This window comes from Neopsephotus bourkii, unplaced genomic scaffold (assembly GCF_033783945.1).
Source record: "Neopsephotus bourkii isolate Nb327-2 ecotype Australia unplaced genomic scaffold, CSIRO-AGI_Nbou_v1 NB_1663, whole genome shotgun sequence".
Classification (NCBI taxonomy): domain Eukaryota; kingdom Metazoa; phylum Chordata; class Aves; order Psittaciformes; family Psittacidae; genus Neopsephotus; species Neopsephotus bourkii.
In genome coordinates, this window is record NW_026902137.1 from 3,377,884 (window position 1) to 3,390,322 (window position 12,439).

General features: G+C 40.5%; 2 protein-coding genes across 3 annotated transcripts in view; both read right to left on the reverse strand.

The window, feature by feature from the left end:
- The window catches only part of VAPB (VAMP associated protein B and C), a 34,740-nt gene that overhangs the window by 17,970 nt on the left and 4,331 nt on the right, over positions 1-12,439 (reverse strand). The gene's annotated exons all lie outside the window — the stretch shown is intronic.
- Positions 1-12,439, reverse strand: part of RAB22A (RAB22A, member RAS oncogene family) — a 41,026-nt gene that overhangs the window by 520 nt on the left and 28,067 nt on the right. The window lies entirely within an intron of this gene.

Consider the following 12,439-nt stretch of genomic DNA (forward strand, 5'->3'; position numbering starts at 1 on the left):
AGTACACCAGAGTACATGAACTAAAAAGGGAATGGTAACAAAGCGGCTACTACAGATTCATCTGCATGCAAGCTGTGCCTCCACACAAGCAGGATTTCACCAGGTATTCAGAAACGCCACACCAAAACCAGCCACATCAGCATTCAGGGGGCACCCACCCCCTTTGCCTACCAAGTCTTTGTTTTTAATTTTTAAATAAAACCTTCATAAAATATCCCACCTCACCCAAGGCAGGAAATGACCATGTGGAAATTGGAAAATTCTTGGATGCTGAGAGCACTGGCAAAGATTTCCATGTTAGAAAAGCCAGAACCAAACCATTATCAAGTTCTGCGATACCAAGCGCAGGCAAATCAGTTTCTCACACCCTCACTACCTAGGTGAAACTGCCAAACCCCCTCAGGTTAGAGGAAAGGTGAGTTACTGATTCTTTGTAAGACCCTGACCAATCAGACAGGTAACACACAACACTGCGTGCTCAGATGGTAGAGAAGTAAAATTAAAAGACATACAAGCACATTTTGATCAACTGTCTTCTGCACAAAAGTAATTAATCTGATGCTTGAATAAAATATCTTCAGCTATGCTCAGGAGTAAAAAAGCAAATTGGTCAAAAAAAGTATTGAACCTTTCCTTGCAGAAATGATAGCCCTAAAAATCAAAAAGGGCAAATGATGACAATGATGTAACACTAGCAGGCAGCACTCCACCATCCTTCTCCTGCAGCATGGTTGGCTTAATATAATTTAAGTTCACGTCCTTTTCTACAAACCTATCACACAAACTTATTTCCTAAGATAATATTTAATACAGCTGTGCAAGTACTGCAGTCCTGCAACCTTTATCCTTCATCTAATTTAAATAACTAGAAGGGCAAAAAATCCAAACCAGTCTCACACACACACACACACACACACACACACACACACACACAAAAACCCAACCAGACAACAATGGAGCATCATTTCTGCCTGAGCTCCAACCAGGCCAGCTCTGCATTTACAATGAAATCTGGTTGCAAAAAAAAAAACCTGAAGCAATAAATTTTTCATATCCTATGACAAAGACTTCACTAAACCTGTGCCTGGTGAAACACTGGGAGCAAAAGAGAATGAAACAGGTGTCATGCTTTCTCTGTGTTCTGCATGCACAGGCTTCTGAGCCTAATGGAAAACATTGGGCAGAACAGCCATGAGCCATTAGAGAACTTGAACAAGCCACACCAGCAGAAAAAGATAGCAAACATTCAGGTGTGTAAAGACAGTGGCAGATCTTCAAGACAGCTCTAATGGAAGAACATTTCAGAAAAAATTACTCCATGCCTAAACATGAAGGAGGTGCCTTTACTAAAAAATCACAGCTTGAGCTATTCCAGCACAGAGGGAGAGTGGCCTCTACAAAGCCCAACATACACAGCTGCATCCTCAGTAGAGCTTCACTAGTCTGCATGCTGGGATAGATTTCCTGTGGGAAATACCACGTTTTTACTTGGCTGATCCATGAATTCGCACAGGATTTGTGCGCCCCAGCACAGAGCTGCTGTTTGTAATGGTAAAACAACAATTCTGCGTGTAAAACAATTTCCGAACGGAGTTGCTTAGTGCTAACACAGACCATACCAAAACACTTGGCAGCAAAACCTTTCAGCAGATCAAATTCATTTCTTCTTGTCTGCTTGACTTTTTCTGTCCACTAAACTTTAAACGGTTTTAGTTCCATTTTCCCCAAATTACAGAATTTACAGATGAACCAGCACAACTGTACTAGAAGGCTGATGTCCACTTTCAGCAAACCTGTGTGCAGGCATGTGCCTTAGGGCACTGCTGTTCAAATACTGTAGCAAAGCAAAACAGAGCAGACAAATGCAGGATTAAAGTGCCATTTTAGGTGTTCTGAAGTGTGTAAAAAAAGAAATAGACAACAGAGCATTACCCATGGTAATTAGGGCATGGCAGTGAAATATTATCAGGTTGGCTGGCCTGTCTTTTCAAGAGTGAAGCCCACAAACTGCTAACTCAGGTTGAAATGAAACCCTGATAGCCTGCTGTTAGAGTACTATAGCCTAGGTCTGACATTTCTGGGGGAGGCTGGAGTATGTGGGCAAACTGATCCCAGTATAAATACAAGTTAATTCTGCACTGGAGTTACACCCTTGCTCTCTACATCTGAATTTAAGCACTGCAGGTAAGGTTGGCTTGGGTATTTACAGTTATATGAGAGACACACCTACCCTGGAGCTTCATTTTTCAATGCAAGGCATTAGGACTTGTGGAATCATACCCACAGGTTCAGTAAGGTAAAATGCTCTACACTTCCTTCCATTGCCTCTGTCCTCACTGCAAGTGGAAGGACTACATATACAAGTACACACACCACCTGGATAATGCCTGTATTCCCAAGGTGGGCTGTAAGCACACATACAGTCACTCAGATTGGTGCATCTGGGTGGTTCTTGGACAAAAGCAGCAAGAAAGCCAACCGTATCCTGGGCTGCATGAAAAGAAGCACGACCAGCAGGTCAAAGGAGGTGATCCTGCCCCTCTACTCTGCTCTTGTGGGACCTCACTTGGAGTATTGTGTACAGTTCTGGTGTCCTCAACATAAAAAGGACATGGAACTGTTGGAACAAGTCCAGAGGAGGCCATGAGGATGATCAGGGGACTGGAGCACCTCCTGTATGAAGACAGGTTGAGAAAGTTGGGGCTGTTCAGCCTGGAGAAGAGAAGGCTGCATGGAGACCTCATTCCAGTATCTGAAGGGGGCCTATAGGGATGCTGGGGATGGACTCTTCATTAGGGACTGTAGTGGTAGGACAAGGGGTAATGGGTTAAAACTTAAACAGGGGAAGTTTAGACTGGATATAAGGAGGAAGCTCTTTAAGGGTGGTGAGGCACTGGAATGGGTTGCCCATGGAGGTTGCGAATGCTCCATCCCTGGCGGTGTTCAAGGCCAGGCGGGACAGAGCCTTGGGTAGCATGGTTTTGTGTGAGGTGTCCCTGCCCATGGCAGGGGGGTTGGGACTTGATGATCTTAAGGTCCTTTCCAACCCTAACTATTCTGTGATTCTTAGCTGACTCTGCAGTGGAGACTGACTTACTGTGTACCTGAACAGAAACTGCACTCAAGCACATTTATTTCATAATATTCAAAATACTGTAATTTTGATTGCTCTTAATATTTCTAGATAAGTGAAACTTATATTAAACCAGGATGCTTTCCAAATGACATTTCACACATACACACACACAAAAGGAACTATTTTTCTCCTTTGTGTTTAAAAGATCATGAGAAAAATGCCACTGGTGTCATCCCAAGGACAAAGTTATGGGAACCTCAGAGTGTGTACATGCATCATCTGACATGGGGCTGTCATGGGAGCAAGCTGTCCAGAAGGAAGAATGTAGTAAATTGAATTTGGAGTTGAAAGTTTGGAATATTCCACAAGGGTTTGACGATTTTTTTCTTGCCAGTTTGAATAAAGTTAGCTTGTGTTAATGCAAACTGGACATCCAGTGATACACAAACTAGCAGTACTACTTGAAGATAAGGAAACATCAGCCGGCCTAGTTTCGAACCACAGCTGTGGCTTTCCACTCAGGCACACAGCCCTTCACATTTGAAGATCCCAGCATTATCGCAAAATTTGCCACGCTCCATTTCCTATTCAAACACCAGTGCTGTATCAATCTCCTAAGAGTGTCATTCTGCAGTGTACTGCATTATAATATCCTGGATCATTTTAGTAATACAAAAGCCTGGGAATTAGGTCACACGAACATGATGTCAACTCTATTTAAATTTTATATAACTCTCACTGCAATAAAAATTGCCCGTAATTGTACCAGCAAACCCAGGCAGATAACTTTGATCAGCACAGTACTTGCTGTAAGTCTCCTGCCACTCACTACTCACAGAAATCATATTACACACATATATCACAACTGAATCTTAATACAGTTTCTCACCTGAACAAAAACTCTGCATTTTAGCTTGGCAAATAAACAATCCTCATACACATGTGCAGCAAGAACACTGCTGTAGCTCTCCTCAGCATAGCAAAGAAGTTAGTGCAAATATCAGCAGAGGTAAACCTTCGATGGAAAAGGCTTGGGCAGGAGCATTCAAACCAAAGAAGCACAGTCCTCTGCAGGTTTGTATATGCAAATATTACTACAAGTTTATAATTAACTACACACATTAGGTGGGACAGTCCCAGGGTTGCTTTATTCTGCGCTAGTCCTTCTTGCTGCTGAAAGGGGAGGTGATCTGACTTCTCATTTCCACCAATTGCTTGTGCTAGCTGCAGTGTTCATCTACGTGCGCTGAGCTGAGCCAGGGAGCTGTTTGGGCTGAAAATAAACCCACTTACAAGACAGGGAGCGAGGGAAGGAGCAGTGGGGAAGAGAAAAAGGAGAATCAGTTTTCAGCCAGACCAAGCAGGACTCAAGACACTGGCATCAGGAAAGCTGCATCTTTCTGCACAGCATTCTGCCAACGTAAGGCAACAAGGTCTCGTACTTAATAGGTTAAAGCTAGCACATCCAGGCATACACACTGCAGTCACACGTGTAGTGTTGGCACAGTTGTTAAAAAATAATGACGGCACATGCCCATTTTTTCATACTTAAATCTAATGCAGATTCTCGTCTGTTTAAAGTCAAGCATCCCACATAAAAAATTAGTGAACTGGTGCTTTTCATAGCAATCACACAGCAGGAGCACTTCTACAATCGTAGTCATGTTAAACTGGCAACTGTTGATCAACAAGACAAAGAATAAATTCTCATCAACGTATTCCCAGAATGTTCTAGATGCACTTCCATCATTTTTCCCTACACAACTTTTGCCACTCTAACTCGGCACCACAGACACATAGTCAAAAGCAAAGTAACTGGAAACAGACAGAAACAGAGGCAGAGCTTCTAGTGAGACAACCCCTCTTGTACTTTTATGGAAAGCAGTGTAATGCGACAATAGAAGAAAGATGTATTTCACCATGATTTAACCCCATTGGGGCATCAGATGAAAGCCATTAATCACCAGGTATAGTAGTCAGACAAAGAAAGGTAACCAAGGAATCTTTAGTAAGAGAAATGGTGGAAAGAAGCGTAGGGAAAACTTAAATTGTGGCTATTCTCTAGAGCCCAAATCCTTCATGTTGAGATGCCCTACCTAGCAGATGTCCACATGGAACAATAATTCATGCAGTGGAAGAACCACACTGACCCTGCATGTGTGAATGTGGAGGGCAGTGGCCAGGTGTGTTATTTCAGGCTCCCTTCCCCATCACACAATGACTCCTGCTCCCACAGTGGGAAGTACCTCTGAGAGTAACAACTGACTTCATTTTATTTCCACAGTCTCTCCCATTTTATTTTTGAAGGTTTCTATCATTAACAGAGGTAGTAAAAATAAAAACAGTAGCGATGAGCAGGAAGGCTCAATACCAGGTGTAGGATCTGTCTTATTGTATGCTTTTTAAAGTTGTAAATTGATGACCTTTGAAGGTAAACACTAAAATAAAAAAAGCTGAAATGTCAAGCAAGACATCTTGAGCTGTCAGCCAGGTGCCTGTGAATCAAGAACACCCAACACCCTATCAAACTCTCCCACCATCTTACTTGTCTTTAGACAAATCACTTAAGGGCTCCACCTTCTCCTATTAAGAGCCTTAAGAGTCAGCAGCAACTCCAAAACAGAAGCAGGTTTGGACCCTTACGGTTTTCTTCTATGTGAAGTCAGAAGAATACTTATCTAATTACAGAGCATCTTGTGAAGATTAGTGTTTTAAAAAGTACTGTATGCCAGGTTTTAATCATCATCATTTGGCTCTGGAAATACTCATAATTAAGTGAGCATCCACAACTTTTGAAATCAAAGAAGTCAAAGGATGAGAAACACGAAGTGCCTGTGTTGCACGAACATCTGACTTCACAAATAACTCACTGAAAGGACCCAAGACCCCCAGATTTGGCAATTATTTTTAAGAAAAAACTTAGGCTGCTCTTAATCCTTGCATACACCCCTCACAAACTTTTCAGTCTCAGCTCAGATTTTACATGGATATAGCTAGAAAACCCCATCCCTGTGGCATCAATTTCTTTACTCCTACCACCACTATACTCACCCAAAAGAGCCCTTGGAAGTAAAGCGATGGGAGGGAAGTGGTCATTTCCACTTCTACTGCATCAAACAAAAACAGAAGTGCCATTCAAATCCCTCCCCATGCAACAGCTGGTGCAATGGAGTAATTTTTTAAATAAGTATGTAATCAATAAAATGATCCAAGAGAAAAAGAATATTTAGAAACCCAGCAAAATTACATGATCCAGATGCCAAAGTTGGAGCAAGGCTGGCAGTGAATTATTCCATTTGGGTGGATCAATCAGTGTCTTTCTCTGGCCCATTTTGGCACAAACCATTTTTCCCAGAGCATGCCTCATGTTTGATGGGGGCAAAATAAAAACCAAAGGAAAATCCCAAACCAAAGACAAGACTGAAGGCCATTTTCAGGGTTTCTGTTACTATGTAATTCTTGTCACCTTTTATTCCTCAGAAAATCATTAATAGTTTGATTTCACAGTTGTAAGAACTGAAAGGCCAAACATAATCTTGCCAAGATAAATGGAGAAGTATGTCCTTCAAATAATTTTGGTACCAGTGTCATTTGCTTTTTCCAACTGATCTCGCCAGTTTTATTGCACCCAAACATTGCTTACAGCCATCTTCAGCAGCAAAATTGCACATGAAATATTTTCTCTACATCCGAAATTTAAAGAGATTTCTGTACACAAATGCATAAACAAGAGACTGATAGAAGACTTGGATAGCTTTTAGAGGTGTATATCTGTTTCAGCTGTGCTTTCATATCCTTTTAGAACTGAATGACAAACATATCCTATTACTTTACTCATTCCACTCACAAATATCACATGTATCAACTCTCTCCATGTATGAAAACAAATCAGAAAACAGTGTATACTTTTTTGATAGTGGAATAGTAGCTACGTCTCTTTCAAAAAGCATGCCATAGCAAGATCTACTTATCGTAAGAAACCTACTTATTCTACATGGCTAGAAACCTCATTGATAAGAAGGATGTGGACCTGTTGGAATAAGTCCAGAGAAGGCCATGGAGATGTTTTAAGGGCTGGAGCAGCTCTGCTCTGGAGACAGGCTGAGAGAGCTGGCCTTGTTCAGCCTGGAGAAGAGAAGGCTCTGGGGAGACCTTAGAGCAGCTCCAGTGCCTAAAAAGGCTGATAAGAAATCCAGAAAGGGACTTTTTACAGGAGCATGTAAGGACAGAACAAGGGGGAATGGCTTTAAACTGACAGACGGGAGATTCAGATCAGACATTAGGAAGAAGGTCTTCTCAGTGAGAGTAGTGAGGCGCTGGCACAGGTTGCCCAGAGAAGCTGTGGCTGCCCCATCCCTGGCAGTGTTCAAGGTCAGGCTGGATGAGGCTTGGAACTGCATGAGCTTTAAGGTCCCTTCCAACACAAACCGGTCTGTGATTGATGGGGGTTGCTGGGTGGGTATTGAAAGGAAACTGAGATAAAGCATAGGTCCCCAGAGAGAAGTGAGGATGTAGCAGTGAAAAATGATAGTGGCCTGATGTGCAAGCTTCTCCAGTAAAAACAGTGCTACAAACTGAAGTCAAAGTAAAGTTATCTCCCTGGAAGAAGCGTTGCGATTTTAATCGTAATCCCAAACTACACTTTTTGTATTTCTTGTGAAGTAATTTTTCCCGGACAGATTTCATCACTAATCTCCATTTCAAATGCACACTAAAATGGTAGTAAAGGAGCAACTACTCTAGTTTTACGCTCATATACATTCTTCAAATAGACAAATATGATGGGCAACTCAAATGGTAACTGAGCAAGTCGCAAAACTATGCACAAATTGCAAATATCAGGAGAAACAAGCTAAATTAGAGATTTTTTGGGATGCACAGTGAGCAGCTGCTTTTTGAGTAAGTTAAAAAAAAAACCCAAGGTTACATAGGCAGCGAGATGATAATTACAGCTACAAATAAGGAAAGAATCCTGAATTTAGCAAGACACATTTTTAGGGAGCCACTTAAAACCTAGTCTATTAACTGTGCTTTCAGGATCAAAGTTAAAAAACAAAACCACCAAACCAAAACCAAATCAGAAATAGTGAAGTTGCATTCTTCCAAACATAAACTTCTATAAGCATTATCTGCACTACCACATAACACCAATCAGCACACTGTAAAAACAACTACACAAAATTAACCCAAAGAAAACCTTACTGCCATTACAACTTTGCTCCTAATCTGGTAAAAATGTAGGAAGGCCAGAAGAGGAGACACTGCAAAGTGGAGGAAATTATGCATGCAAATATCTGGAGAAGATGCAAAAATATATTGTTAATTCACATATCACAAGAAGCAGCAATTGCAAATATAAACAGGCAACAGTGGCAGTCCAAACATGAAACTGCACACAGGAAGCTCAGCTCCTGCTTGTGAGAAACATTAGAAGCACCACTAAGGATGAAGCAACTGGTCAGATGAAAAGGAACAGGCATGGGAAAAACAAAAAAGTGCAACTGATTTAAATGTAAAGAATTACACATTCATTTGACATGCCTTCTACAAGCACAGCTAACTTCAATTACGTCTTGCAAATTGTTTGCAAAAAACACAAGTTTGGCTCCACAGTGAACCCCACACCTACACAACTTTATAATTTGCACATAAGTAAATGGATCACCAGGCACACCTCCCCCTTCTTTATTTTTTCCACCCCTCATGGAAAGCAACCAAGAAAACAGGATTAAATTTAGAACCATGAAATCTTTAATCCATAGCACCATGGTATGAGGGACTTTGCTGACAGCTTAGAGAACTAACACTGAAGTAGTTTAGAGATCATTTTCATATAGTATTTATAACAATGTGGGATAGAGTACTGCAGACAGCAGCAGTGCCCAATTTGTTCTAATGTTCTTGAGGCCAGAAGAATTACAGTTGAAGTAAGCAATTTCCAGAACAGCTATAAAACAGAAAGGACAGACTTGGTCAACTCGCAGTCTGGATTGTCTTGCTAGTGAGTGTAAACACTCAATCACTTCAATCCATGTGCATTTTAATCCTGCACTGAATTAAACATGGAAAGGGTGATTCACTTTGCATACATATTCAATGACAGCAAGATTGTGACAGCTGTTCCATACTGATGGCAAAAATCCCTCTTTATGAAAGGTTGCCTAGCAGGCCAAGTTTTAAATTCAACAACATCCCAGACATCTCAGAACATATCCTATATGCCTCTAAGGACATCTCACGTCTACAAAGCAGGTATGAAATGATTTATATATTGAATAAATACTGGGTCAAATGACAAAGAGAGAGACTTGGCATAAGTCTGTCTCCTAGTTTAGATAAAATGGTATTTAAATATATCTACGTAAAACAGCGTTACTCCTTTCTGCCTCTGGTCATCACATAGGAAGACAACTAAAGAAGGCTTCAATGTTACTTGTGGTTGGAATTGTCAAGTCCCTTACTCAGAGAGGACCAGATTCTCACTTAAATCAGTGAGGATTTACTTGGGAGTAAAAAAAAGAACAAACCAGCTTGCAGCAGCAGGATAGTAATGTTGAAGATCACATTCCCTACAAAGATGAAATGATGAAATTTCAGTCTGAAATAACAGCTGTTACCACAAACAAAACTGTTGCAAACACCATCAATAAAGCTTTCTAAGCCAACTAACTACACTGACAGAAAAAGTAAAAAGGCTGTTATTGTACCAACTATGAACTGCATTTGCATTCAGTACTTATTAGCTGTTCTCAGCAGGGAACAAACATAAGACCAATATGGTAACAAGATAATAGCAAACGAGTGTCACTGCAAGATGCAGGCAGAATTAGTAAGGGTCATTTGATTTCCTGCATTGTCTCCGGGTAGGTAGAAAACTGGTTAGAGGCATTCTAAAGTAAGAAAAGACAAACCCTCAGTCACCAAGTTGTCTACAAAAATTGCATTGTAATCTATGTAGATGCTCTCTGCATTCAAAATTAATTTGATGTCATCAATAGCTTCCAGAGCTGGGTGCACACAAGAAATTAAGCTTCTTTTAAAACTGGGTATTTGTTCATAGATGTAGGCTGACCTGAGCTCACAGAGTTGGATCATTCACTATGGTGATGATGCCTTTTTTCCAGTTGAGTTTCAAAACAGATTTGACAATCTATTTAAGGACTGTACTCTCATTTTGACAATCCTAATTCTGAATTAGAGTGCAATTAAACAAAATGCAGCCTTGTATTCAAAGGTTGCTAACCTATTTTAAGAGAAACAAAGCACTGCATGACTACTGATAAATTTTCAATTTAGAAGACCTGTGAAGTGAGGGTAAAAAGGCAGTTTCATTTCCAGTGAAAAGAAACGATCAGAAAACTCCTGTGCAAATTTCTGTTCCATATTCCTCTTTCACAGGTCATAAGACATTGTACATGACATGCAGGGGAGCAGCTGGTAAATATAATTTAGTGCTAAGCATCCATGTGAACCTCCACCCACTCTGATACATTACCCATGTCTTTGACATGATAGCCATACTCCTAGGAGTTAAGGCAACCACCCATTACCTTATGTTTACATACGCATTTTCAGTATCATTTGTTTCAATCCCATTCTGATATATTTTCTGAAGCAATGAATAGAGGACACATTCCATCAACCAAAGCAGACTGGCAATCCACCACCCTGACGGGCTTTAAATAACCAACTTGACGAACTTCTTCATGCACCCATGGTTGGTTCCACAACTCAAAGTGAGCTGAAAATTAGTGCACAAATCTGAGATTCCCAAGAAATGGAGAGTTAAACATGTGTATGTCCCATCCTCTACAATAAAGGCATACAGTTAATCATATTAAAACCAGAATCCCACAAAACTAAGAAGGAACTGCTAAGTAACAGTTGCCCATGCTGATTTTATCACTGCATGGGGACTTTCCCTGCAATAGTAATACTTTGATCATACTAATGCTTGTTACTTCTAACTGCAATTCTTGAAGTCTGTGCAGTACAAAATTGTTCAAAAGCCCTTAACCCATAAATCAAATTGGCCAAAGCCTTCACGCAAATTGGGAGATTGTTTTGAAATAGTCCTGGGAGACCTAAAAACATTAATTTAATAGAAAATGCAGCTAAACCTCCTTGACTGCTGCTCAAATAATGGTTATTTGGCTCTCTAACCAGCCTACTCAAAATCTCAAATTTCCATTAGCCCCACACATACAATTCCCCCCTTTCCCAGTGGGGCTGGTGGTGTCACATGTCTAGTGTACAGGACACCAGCAGGTTACGGAAGCTCAAAAAAAGCACCACCTTCAATTTATTCCACCTTTTAAAAGATGAGATATGCCATTTATCTCCAGGTCTTTTCCTCTGAACACTGCTCTTTTAAACTAAAGTTTAAAGTCTACGCAAAGTAATGATATAATTATAAAACTAATGGTGCACGTGAGATAAGAGTAATTCAGTGAGATGCAGCAAATTAGGTAGGCTATTGATTTAACTAAACTGCAAGAATAGTAAGCACAACATAAACTGCAAATATTTAAGTGTCACCAAAAAACGACTAATTTTGGTTGATAGCTGGACTACATACTTCAGATTTGTTTAGATTTAAGAAGCCTGCCTATTATTTAAATCCTATGTCCTCTTTTTGCGTGTATAATTTAATAATCAAATTCAAATATGTAGAGACATGTGAAGGTTTACATATTTAATGCAGTAACAATGATTATACTAGTAATCAAGCTAGTCAAAGGGAAGCCTGCACTGGTACATTTTCCAGCAGAAAAGTACATTGACACAGCAGCCTTCAAAAAGTAAAGAAACCCTAGCACTAGCTGCCATTATGCTGCAGATAGTTTAAAGAAAATGGCATGTAAATGTTCAGCTTAAAAATGCATATAAATTATACTAAACAGGCAACTTCTCACACACCATCAGCATTTTACGTTCTTAAACACAGCCTGTTCCAGCATCAGTAACCAGAAAATCTTACTGATAGAACAGAACAAGCACAGAGTGAAATCCCTCCAAATACCTTCAGTGCAGGAGTGCTCTGCTCATTAGAGACAGATGATGACAGGGACAGAGATGTAACTACATAGTCACAATGTCCAGTTAAGTCCTTAACCTCTCTTCTGAGACCTAACAGCTGCAGGTACAGTAAAGACTAATCTTGCATCCCAAACATTACTGAACTTCTGGATTGAAGAGCCTTAGCCTGGTACCTGGTAAGCACTGGTCATTCATGTCAGATACAGCGGGTTTTGCACACCTACACTGCAGTGACAGATCTCTGTAGTCTACACAGACTTCCCTTAAGGAGCACAAACAATCTTATTAGGGAGCGGCAGCCACCTCACCACAGTGATGCAGGTT